Source organism: Chenopodium album, chromosome 12 (genome assembly GCF_948465745.1).
Source record: "Chenopodium album chromosome 12, dcCheAlbu1.1, whole genome shotgun sequence".
In the NCBI taxonomy this organism is placed as follows: Eukaryota; Viridiplantae; Streptophyta; class Magnoliopsida; order Caryophyllales; family Amaranthaceae; genus Chenopodium; species Chenopodium album.
This window is the reverse complement of record NC_137845.1, coordinates 38,697,082-38,707,252: the sequence shown is the minus strand read 5'-3', so window position 1 is coordinate 38,707,252 and position 10,171 is coordinate 38,697,082. Positions and strand designations below refer to the sequence as shown.

At 38.0% G+C, this 10,171-nt stretch overlaps 1 non-coding gene across 1 annotated transcript; it reads right to left on the bottom strand.

The window, feature by feature from the left end:
• Positions 1-9,774: 9,774 nt before the first annotated feature.
• LOC145573422 (small nucleolar RNA R71) lies at positions 9,775-9,880 on the bottom strand. Its single transcript, XR_014097458.1, has one exon. It is a non-coding gene; the product is annotated as a small nucleolar RNA R71 (small nucleolar RNA).
• Between the last annotated feature and the right edge of the window lie 291 nt (positions 9,881-10,171).

The following is a 10,171-nucleotide window of genomic DNA, read 5'->3' as shown; positions in this document are numbered from 1 at the left end:
TGAACTAATCCTTTTGCTGGTGTAATGAGCTTCGAGGGGTCAAATTTTTCACTTTGCAATACCGTTTTGATAATCACGGAGTTGTCATCAATACACTTAGGCTCATTTTTCTCGTAGCCAAAGAGGAGACCCATGACATTAAAGTCAAAGCATAGAGGTGCTTTCTCCTTGTGGGCAGGAGTTGGGATCTCATCTATGAAGTAGCAATCCAAAAATATTTCGAACCTTGGTTTTCTTGTCCCCTTTTTGACAAAAGGTTCAGGGAATTCATGGCATGGATAATCTTCCCCCTCTTTTATAAATTGTCCATATAGGGTGAGAGGGTAGTGATCTATTGGGATTGCTCTTTTCTGGGTATGAGAGTTTCTCCGTGCAATGAACTTTTCTCGGGCTCGCTTAAGATCCTTTATAGTTGGTTCGAAACCAAGTCCAAAAGTATCTAACTTAGGGAGGCTAAGTAGTTCCATTTTCTTTGCTATTCCTTTCTTCTTTCCTAGAGTCATTCCACAAAAGTGTCCTTGTCTCCTAAGAATAGCATTAATTGTCATATTTGAATGGAGGTCATAATGAAGAGGGGTCTTTTCATCTTCATCGATCAAAGAGACCTCTTCAGCATTAAAGCCCCATAAATCTCCATCGTTTTCATCACGTTTATGATCCGTTTATCTACCTCTTTGATTCTCATGGGGGAAGCATCGATTGTGATAGGATTTCCTCCAACTATAGCTTTGACTTGTTGATAGAGAGATGAAGGGACGACCTTAAGGTCATGAAGCCAAGGGCGTCCCAACAATAAGTTGAATAAGGCTTTGATATCTACTACCTGAAAAGTAGTAGCATGTTCAATAACTCCTGCCGTAACATTCATAGTGATGGTCCCAAGAGCTTGATGACGAGTGTTGTCGTAGGCTCTTATGCATTGTGTTGATGGAGACAAGTCCTCATCTTTTATTCCCAACGTTCTTCCAGTTCGAAGTGGGCAAACATTGATCACGACCCATTATCTACCAGAGTCATTGGGACGTTCATCCTTTTACAGATAACTGTGAGATTCAAGGCCTTGTTATGCTTGTCACCTTTAGGAGGCAAATCCTTGTCAGAATAGGTGATCAAGTTGATGAGACTAGGAAGATCACTAGTAAGAAGGTTAGTTAATCCCTAAGCAGTGGTTTTAGAATCTATCCCTACTTTAGCCAAAGCATCCATGACTGCGAGTCTATGCTCATGCGATGTGACTAATAGCTTCTGTACGTTCATCTCAACCTTAGTCCTTTTAAGTTGTTTGACAATATCATTGTCTTCTATGAGTGGTATTGAGGAACTTGTTGAGTGGTAAGGAGAGGTTGGTTTATGATGGGAGGTTGCATTCTTCCCGATCTTGTGAGAACATCTATGGATGAATCTTCCTCATCCCAGATGTCATCGACGGGATAGATTGTGGAGAGTGGAGTTTCCTCTACATTTTTAAGGTAGACATCTTCGTCATCACTTTCCCAAACTCCATTGATACTCGCATCTTTTTCAGGGTTAGCTCGGACAAGCTTTCCACTATCGATTAATCCTTGGATGAGATCCTTGAATTTAAAACAATGTTCTATGGTATGTCCTCCAGATTGATAGTATGGACAGTAGAAGCTGTCCGTCCTTTTCAGTGATTCAAATGGTCTTGGCTCGAGAGGTTTGACCTTTCCATTCTCGAAGAGAATTTAGAACATCTTTTGGTAAGAGCTCCCAATAGGTGTATAGAATTTGTCATTCTTTTTAGGAGGTGTGACTACATTGAAAGTGAATGGTTTTCTTTCAGTGGTTCTAGTGGGCATCATCTCTTTGATAATGCACCTATTTTTAGCTAATTTCATTTACCTGATGGTATCGTGGAGTAGTTTCATTAACTTCCCTACAATAAGCATGAGGACATATACTTCTTCTTTAAAGGTGAGTTCCTCGATTTGGGGAAAGTCACTCATGGCATCATAGAAAGTTTTCTGCTTTTCTTCAATAGCATGAGTTTGTTCAATTGGTTTCATGAGTGATGAGTCAACATGATCTTCCTGATCAGAAATCTCCAAGGAGTCTAAAGTGGAGCATTATTGATACTTGGCTTCTTGCCAGCAGGAGCCAATGGAAGCTTGTTGTTGTCAATCAAATCCTGAATGGCTTCTTTCAACTTCTAACAGTTTTCAGTAGGATGGCCCCTGCCTTTGTGATACTTATAGTGTGTGTTGGGGTTCCAATTGGTCGTCCTCCTTTTGACTGGTGGATCGCCCATAGGTCTAATAGGAGTTATGAGTCCTTTAACATGAAGGTGATCGAATGCCGTATCATAGCTCATGCCAATAGGTGTGAAGTTTCTCCTAAATGGTTTTTTTTGTCCTTGATTATTCATGGCAAGGACCTCATTCAAGTCAAAGGTGCTAACATTGTTTAAGTGGATGGTTTTAGAAGAAGAAAGATTGTCGTTCTTCTTTCCTTTCCAGCCACTGTTGTTGTTGTTGTTAGCAACTTTTTATTTTGCAAGGTCGTCCTCCATATCGATACCTATGTTGTAGACAGCCTTGAAAGTATTTAAGTTGCTTTGGTATTTCAGTTGCTTTGAATACTTTTCTTGGAGGTTCTTGATGAACATCCTCACAGATTCCTTTTCAGTAGGGACCTCAACCATCTTTGCGGATGTTTCCCTCCACTTATTAAAGAAGGAAGTAAACCCCTCGTTTTCCTTCTATTTCAGCATCTCGAGCTCCCTATGGTCAGTCTCGACTTTTATGTTGCACTTGTACCTATCTATGGAAGCATTTTTAATAGCTTCCCAAGAAGTATTCTCCTAGTCTAGAGAGAAAACTATTGTTAACAAATGGTTTCAAGTGATAGTGAGAAAAGCGAAGGAAAGATCTTCTTATCAACTGCCTTGATACTCATTATGGTCTCAAAACCCCTCAAGTGGAAGTAAGGGTTATCAGTTGGTTTCAACTTAGGGACATCATTGGCATTGAACTTCTGTGGAAGAAGTTCATTGTCCACTAAGACCCCTTGTGAGCTAATTCCTTGAAACTTGTAGTCATTGGAAATTTTGTTAAGGCTCTCTTCCATGCGCTCAAGTTGAAGTTGCCTGGTAAGGACATTGACTTGAAGAGAAAGAGTCTTCATCATCTCAGTAAGGTTAGTGATGTTTTGTCTCATCTCATCAACTTCTTCTTGAGTGGCCATGATCACAAACTTTCTTTTGTGCCATATTGGTTTATTGAAGAGTAGAACTTGAACAAACGTGTTATCCTTGACTAAACGCCCTTCTCTTCTTGACCAAGTGTTGTATTATTAAACCCTTGACTTAATGACTTGACTCAAATTAACTTTGACTTTTATTTGTTTAAAAGACAAAAAAGCAAGAAATGGGTGCATATTTTGGGAATCAAGTTACAAATCAAGTTATGGTTTAAAACAACATAGTTATGTTTGGAGAATGTAATATCCGACTTACCCCCCTAAAAAAATGACGGAAAACGCGCACACAAGACTTTTAGACATGGTCATGGTGAAAACTCATACACAAAGTGTGTGCTATTTATTAGTGAGTGAGAGTAGCATGCTTGACACTTGTGTAGGACTATGGGACTATGTGCCTAAACTTGATTAAATACCAAATTATGACTCGATTATTTAATTAATTAACATATTAGTTTCGACGCGAAGACCTAAGCAAGAAGCTGGGCCATCGCGTGACTAATGGGACTGTCGTGTCGCGACAGAGCCATTGCGGCGCGATATTACTATCGCGTTGCGATGGACCCTGACGTTTCGCGCCACAAGCCAAACCTCCGCGTCATAAATGAAACGTCAATTTGAACCTGTTTCCAGTGTTTCTGCTCGAAAGGGGTGAACCTAAAGTCGTGCTAAGTCATGTTAAGTCAAGTATTATTAGACTTTAAAATTACAAATTAATTAATTAAGCAAAGTCCTTTAGTCATTAATTAGTTTATTTAGACTTAATTTTAATCACAAGTCAAACAAACGGTTAGCTTAATCACACATAGGCTATGCACAAGCAAGAGATGCACAAGTAGTCAAATAGTCACAACGTGATGCAAGGAGTTTGCAACCTAACCATGGCTCTAGTTCTCTAAAGTTCAAGGATTATGGTAGTCAAAGAGGGTCCATGGTTATGAGTCCGAATGCATCGCATGGAAGCCTTACCTTTGGAAGGGTTGGCGCGTATAGATGGGACCCCGCAAGTTAAACTTGCTTCCATGGTTTGGTGAATTCACAAACTCGGATGTTCCCTTTGTTGCACAAAGCGTTCGATTGGGTAAATGGAGCGTGAATCCCCGAGGGCTAAAGCCACATGTAGAACACATATGGTTTTCCAAAAGGAAGGAAAAAATTCAATAGGGAAGTAAAATCGATCAAACAATACTCGAATCAGCAAAACAAGAAGGAAGACTTTTGGCTCGGTATTGAAAGAACTCGGCGTGAGAAAACAGAGTCTATCGCACAACGATGACTCTATCGTGCCGCGATGAAACCATCACGTCGCGATAAAGCCGTCCCATAGCGATAGACGCTGTTGTCTCGTGACATTTGCAAAATACCTCGACAGCTTTCTATGTTCTCGGGATTTCCAATTTTTCATAGCGTTTTTTCGATTCTAGTTGTGAAAGACATTTCCCAAATTTCCTACGTGTAAAAATCCTATGTTTTTTACGCATTACGGATGTGAAGGAATTATGTCTTCGATAAGTGCAATTTAGATATCTTAAGGATCACTATTATGGAGATAATAAGTTCATTCTGTTGGGTCGTCATTGTCTGTTGCTAGATGTGATAAATGAACTTTGGGCTAGTTAAATAGTCCAAAGCTCAATAGAATGGAACCTATGAGGTCACACAACAAAGGTATGGGTTAAAAAAGTTAGAGGTCCAATAATGGGCCTCATAAGGATTTAACAGATCATGATTGGAGTTGGGCTAGAGTAGTTAGATTAGAGTTAGGATTTTGGGCTTAACATGGACTTTTATTTTAGGTATGATCTATAAATAAAGTCATATACAAGTCAGTAAATTGTGAATCAAGCAACCTTATCCCAAATACCCTAAGCTCTCTCTCTCTCACTCACAGCCCTCCCCTCTCTCTCACCCCCTCCGTACGGCCAGCCACCCTAGGGTGGCGCGTGGTGTTCGTGGTGGTGGTTCTTGTTGGTTTGTTCCTCTCCTCTCCATAGAAGGTTGATTGAAAGTGTTCAATTACGACTAACCAGATTAGTGGAGGTTTAATCTGTGCCCGTGAACCGAGTAGAGGAATCACGTTTGAGGTTCTTTATCTCCTATAGTTCTTGTTCGATTGCACATGGATTCACGCTTTTTATTATTTGTTCTTTATGTGTTATGCATTGATCTTGGTGTTTAGATGCTTATGAATGTGATTCATGCAATTCCGCTTAGAGTATCTAAAGTTCTACGGTGGTATCAGTTAGTCTATGCATGTACACATATTAAATTATTAATTCTTTAAATGTCCACAATTTAATTCAATTAGGAAGGAGAATAAGTTAATTATGGGTCAATTATTATTTTAAATGTGATTTAACATATGGAATTTTTAAAAGATGTTTAATTTGCTCAAAATTAGCCATAAAAAGATCCGATTTTTTCCCTAACAAGTTCGAAATTTTCGAACTCCCTAACCCTAAATTCGAAAAATTCAAAACCCTAAACCCCTAAATTTTTATTTTGTGTTTTGGTTTTGATTTAATTCGATTTCTATGTGATTCATAAATTTAATCTATTTAATTTCATGTTAAATTACGAATTTTTCATGATCAAATTATTTAATTTAAGAGTTAAATTGAATTGGTGATTAATTTCATGAAGAACCCTAATTTTAAGATTGAATTTGATTTAATTTTAAAGTTATTTGTACCACATCAAATTAATTTATTTTTTAACAAAATAATTAATTTAATTTAAATTAAAATAAGAAAAAAGGTGTTTTTGTGCGGCAGCCGCGGCTGGGTGGCTGCAGCCACGGCGGCTGCCGCGGCAGGTGGTCCAGGAGGGAGGGCGGGGCGGGGCAGGAGGTTCGGATAGCAGTGGCAGCAACAACAACGCCGCTCAAGGGTTGCGTGCATTACTGTTGCTGCCTTGCGTTGCTGCTGTCGGCGTACACCAGCACGGTGTACAACCACCGTGACTGGCTTCGGCTAGCCACACCACTGTGGCTGGCGCTTATTTCAAAAAAAATATATTTTATTTTATTTTAATAAAACCAATTTTTAAAATAAAAGATAAGTTTTAAATTTTGAAAAGATAATTGTCAAAGTTAAAGTATTAATTTTGCTAAGTTTGGATAATTTTTGATTAAAAGATTCTATATGGATAATAATTGATTAAATAACGAGATTATCCCATAATTATTTTAGGATAATAATTGATTTAAAATATTGTGATTGGCTAGCATTTAGGATAGAATCTCCTAACTTAGTTAGGATAATCATGGAAAATAAATATGATTTATCTTCCATAATTGAAATAAGATTTGATTTTATCTCATACTTAAAATAGAATATATGATATTTTATGATTGGTAATGAATAATATTGCAATGATTCCTTAATTATGAACATTCGATGGTGTAGTTTACGAAAGTATGATGAGTGATTTATTATATGGCACTTTATAATATATGATGTTATTTATTGCTATATATAGATTAGTATGGCCCATAGATTCTAAATATGATCTATGCATCGTTTCGTATTTTTGTAATTTAAATACGATCTGCGTACCGTCAAGTATTTTTGTAATTTATTTTATTTTATTTATGTAGTAGATAGAATAGAATCGTATAACAGGTTGCAATTAATCCAAAAAGCCAATGGAGTGAAGGCCCAAAGCAGCTAGATGGATGAGATCCATGAAGGTTCAAGTGGGAGTTCTGCTTTATTAGTTTTCATAGGATTAAGGGGACATACTATGTCCTTTTATTTATGCATTAGTAGATTATGCATGTTAGAATTTATTTATGTTGATTGATGATGCGCTAGAGTTCACTAAATAATCACAACATAATAAATCTAGGTCTCGGCAATATTGAGGTTGCTTTTCCAATTAGATACCCAAAAATCCTTCGATCGTGAGTGATGGGTCGACCTTAGTAGAGTGTCACTTATTATCTTGGGTAATTTAGGGTAGATCACGTTCTACATATTTAATTGGTTATACTCAACAAGGTTACCTAAAGAGTTTAGAACCTTGAAGCAAAGGGTAATAATTAAACATGTGATGGTTAATTATTCAACTAAGAATTACAAGAGTTGTAATCAGTAAAGAGTTTATTCACCTTGAAAATGTAATGCTTGATGGTAGGGCCTCAGTCCGGTCAACTATTACACAAATAAAGGATCTTGGAATCATTTAATTCAATTGAGATCAATTAATATTGAATAAAATGTTTTAAAGTTACCAATTTAATTTGCTTCTGGTGATGAGTGACATTTATGGCACTCATTTGGTCCCTTTTTGGATGAATTCTATTTCATTTTATCACTCTTTTCTTTAGTTTTCCTTAGTTTTATTCTTGTTTTCTTCATTTTTATGCTTTTTGTAGTTAGTTTCTCTATTTTATGCATTTTCTAGTTTACTTGTTATTTTTCTCTTTTACTTGCTTTTTATCATTTGTTTGTAGGTGGTGATTGATTTTCCAAGAATTCCCGAGCTTCCTCTCTATGATCTTTCATTGTTTTCATGCCTAAAGCCTGTGCAAGAAGTTTCAAGTCTAAGGTGGATCCAAGGGGCATGCTTCAAGGCCTTGTATATGCCTTTCTCATGGCTTATACTCTTCAAGAAATTCAAGAAAGTTTCTGCCTACCTTATCCTCCATCATCATCATCTAGGATGTGTGCACCACTTGAGCTAGGATAAAGAGAAGAAGGGGGAAAGACCTAGCTAGGTGCGGGCGCACCCAGGGAGTGTGCGGCTGCACATTGGTCAGGTGCGGCCGCACACCTGGTGCGTGCAGGCGCACCAATCTGGGTGTGTTCCCGTGCGCGCCACTCTCTCTCCTCCAAGCGCCCGCACCGACGTGGGTCTATTTTTGGGCGTCAATACCGACCTCCTCTTTGTATATATAGTTATTTCTTTCTATTTTTGAAAGGAGTTTTTTGGGAGATTGGATTTCATATAGTTAGTTTTTTATTAGAATTTTAGAGAGAGAAACTCAAGGATTGAAGAGAGAGAAACTCAAGTTTTTTGGTGATTGTTCAAGAATTCTTCATTGTAATTGATCTTTAGATCAAAGTTTTGTAAGGATCTTCTTCTTGATTTCAATACAAGTTTGATTCTAGTTGATTTCATTTGTTTTCCATGTTATTGTTGATTGATTGAAGTTTTATTGATTTTTTGATTGATTGTTGATTTGATCTTTGATTTCAATTATGTTGATGATGAAATTGATGATTAGTGTAGTTTTGATCTTGATTTCCATGGCTAGTGAGTAGTTTTCTAACTAGGGAAATGGTGAAGCATGTTTGAGTGATGGATTAGAGTAATTTGGGGATAATTGATGGAGTTGATGATATGATTAAATTTGGTTGATAATTCATGTGCATGTGTGTGATTGATTGAAGTTTGGCCATCTTTGATTATTGCACTAGATTGCATTGTGCGCTTGCTATGATACGGACCATTGATTAGTAACTTGCAATTTCACGATTGAGGTGCTTTGTAGTGTTTAGCGTAGTTGACGCTAGTTAGACCTCTAGGTGAACTAACTTGGTATGCTCTTTTGGATACATGATTGATCTTCCTTCATATCACTTGACTTAGTCGATTTGACCTCCCAAATTACCATTTTCCATAACAATTACATGTGGATCCATTGCCCTAGTGTCTTTTAGATTGATTTCATACAAGTTCTTGCATCTTTTAGCTCTAGCTCTAGTTTCCTTTATAAACCCCTTTATTTGACTTCGGAATAGCTTGACTTAGGCATTGTGCATTCGACCTCCATTCCCTTGGGTTTGACCTTGACTTACCACTACACTTAATAAGGGTTTGTTGAGTTACAAATTTTGTTTGATTGGGTGGGGTGGTAGCCCAACGACCTACCGTTCTTCATCCCATCAAAATGGCGCCGTTTCCGGGGAATGGTGCTTTGAGTGCATGTTGTTGTTGAGTCTATTTCACTTTATTTGCAAAATACAAAAAGATTTTACACTTTAGGCTACACTTGTAGCCGTGCTACTTATATTTTCTTTGAGTTTTGTATGCATAGGTCCCGAGATCGTTCATTTGTTCCCTTTGATCCGGAGATTGAAAGAACTCTCTCAAGGAGGAGAGTAGCAAACAAGACATTGGATTATAGTTCCTCAAGCGAAGAAGAGATTGAACAAGAGCAAGTCATGGGAGAACAACCAAGAGTTGCCTTGAAAGAATTGGGAGTGCCCGGTGCATATAGGTTCGAGAGCGGCATAGCTCCACCTACAACACCGGCAAACGATTTTGAAATTAGGCCGGCAATGATCACCCTAATTGAGAGGAGACAATATAGTGGGGTAAAGAACGAGAGCCCATTGAACCATCTTAAGGAGTTTGAAAAATATTGTAACACAATCAAGGTTAATGGAGTGTCTCAAGAATTTATCCGCCTTAAGTTATTCCCTTTCTCCCTCATAGGAAGGTCTTTGGAATGGCTAGACAAAGAGGTGAAGCCCAATTCATTGAGAACGTGGGATGATGTCACTAAAGCTTTCTTGTCCCGTTTCTATCCTCAAAAGAAAATGGCGAAGGCAAGGGCTTTAATTCAAGGATTCAAGCAAAAGCCAAATGAGAATCTTTATGAAGCATGGGAAAGATTCAAGGAGTACCAAAGAGAATGTCCTCACCACGGAATTCCAACATATCAATTGATCCAAATCTTTTATGGTGGTTTGAGTCCTCAAGGAAAGGCATGTCTTGATGGAGGGGCCGGTGGTCCAATCATGAACAAAACCGAAGAAGAAGTTGTGGACATAATAGAGGATGTGGTGACTTACTATAGAGATTGGCAAGATGGGGAAAGAGATTCTTCAAGCAAGCAATCTTCGTTGTACTCGGTGGACCATCTCAATGCCATCAACAATCTTTCCTCTCAAATGACAAACTTGGGAAAGGAGATGACGGCAATCAAGGCCAAGTTGGAAAG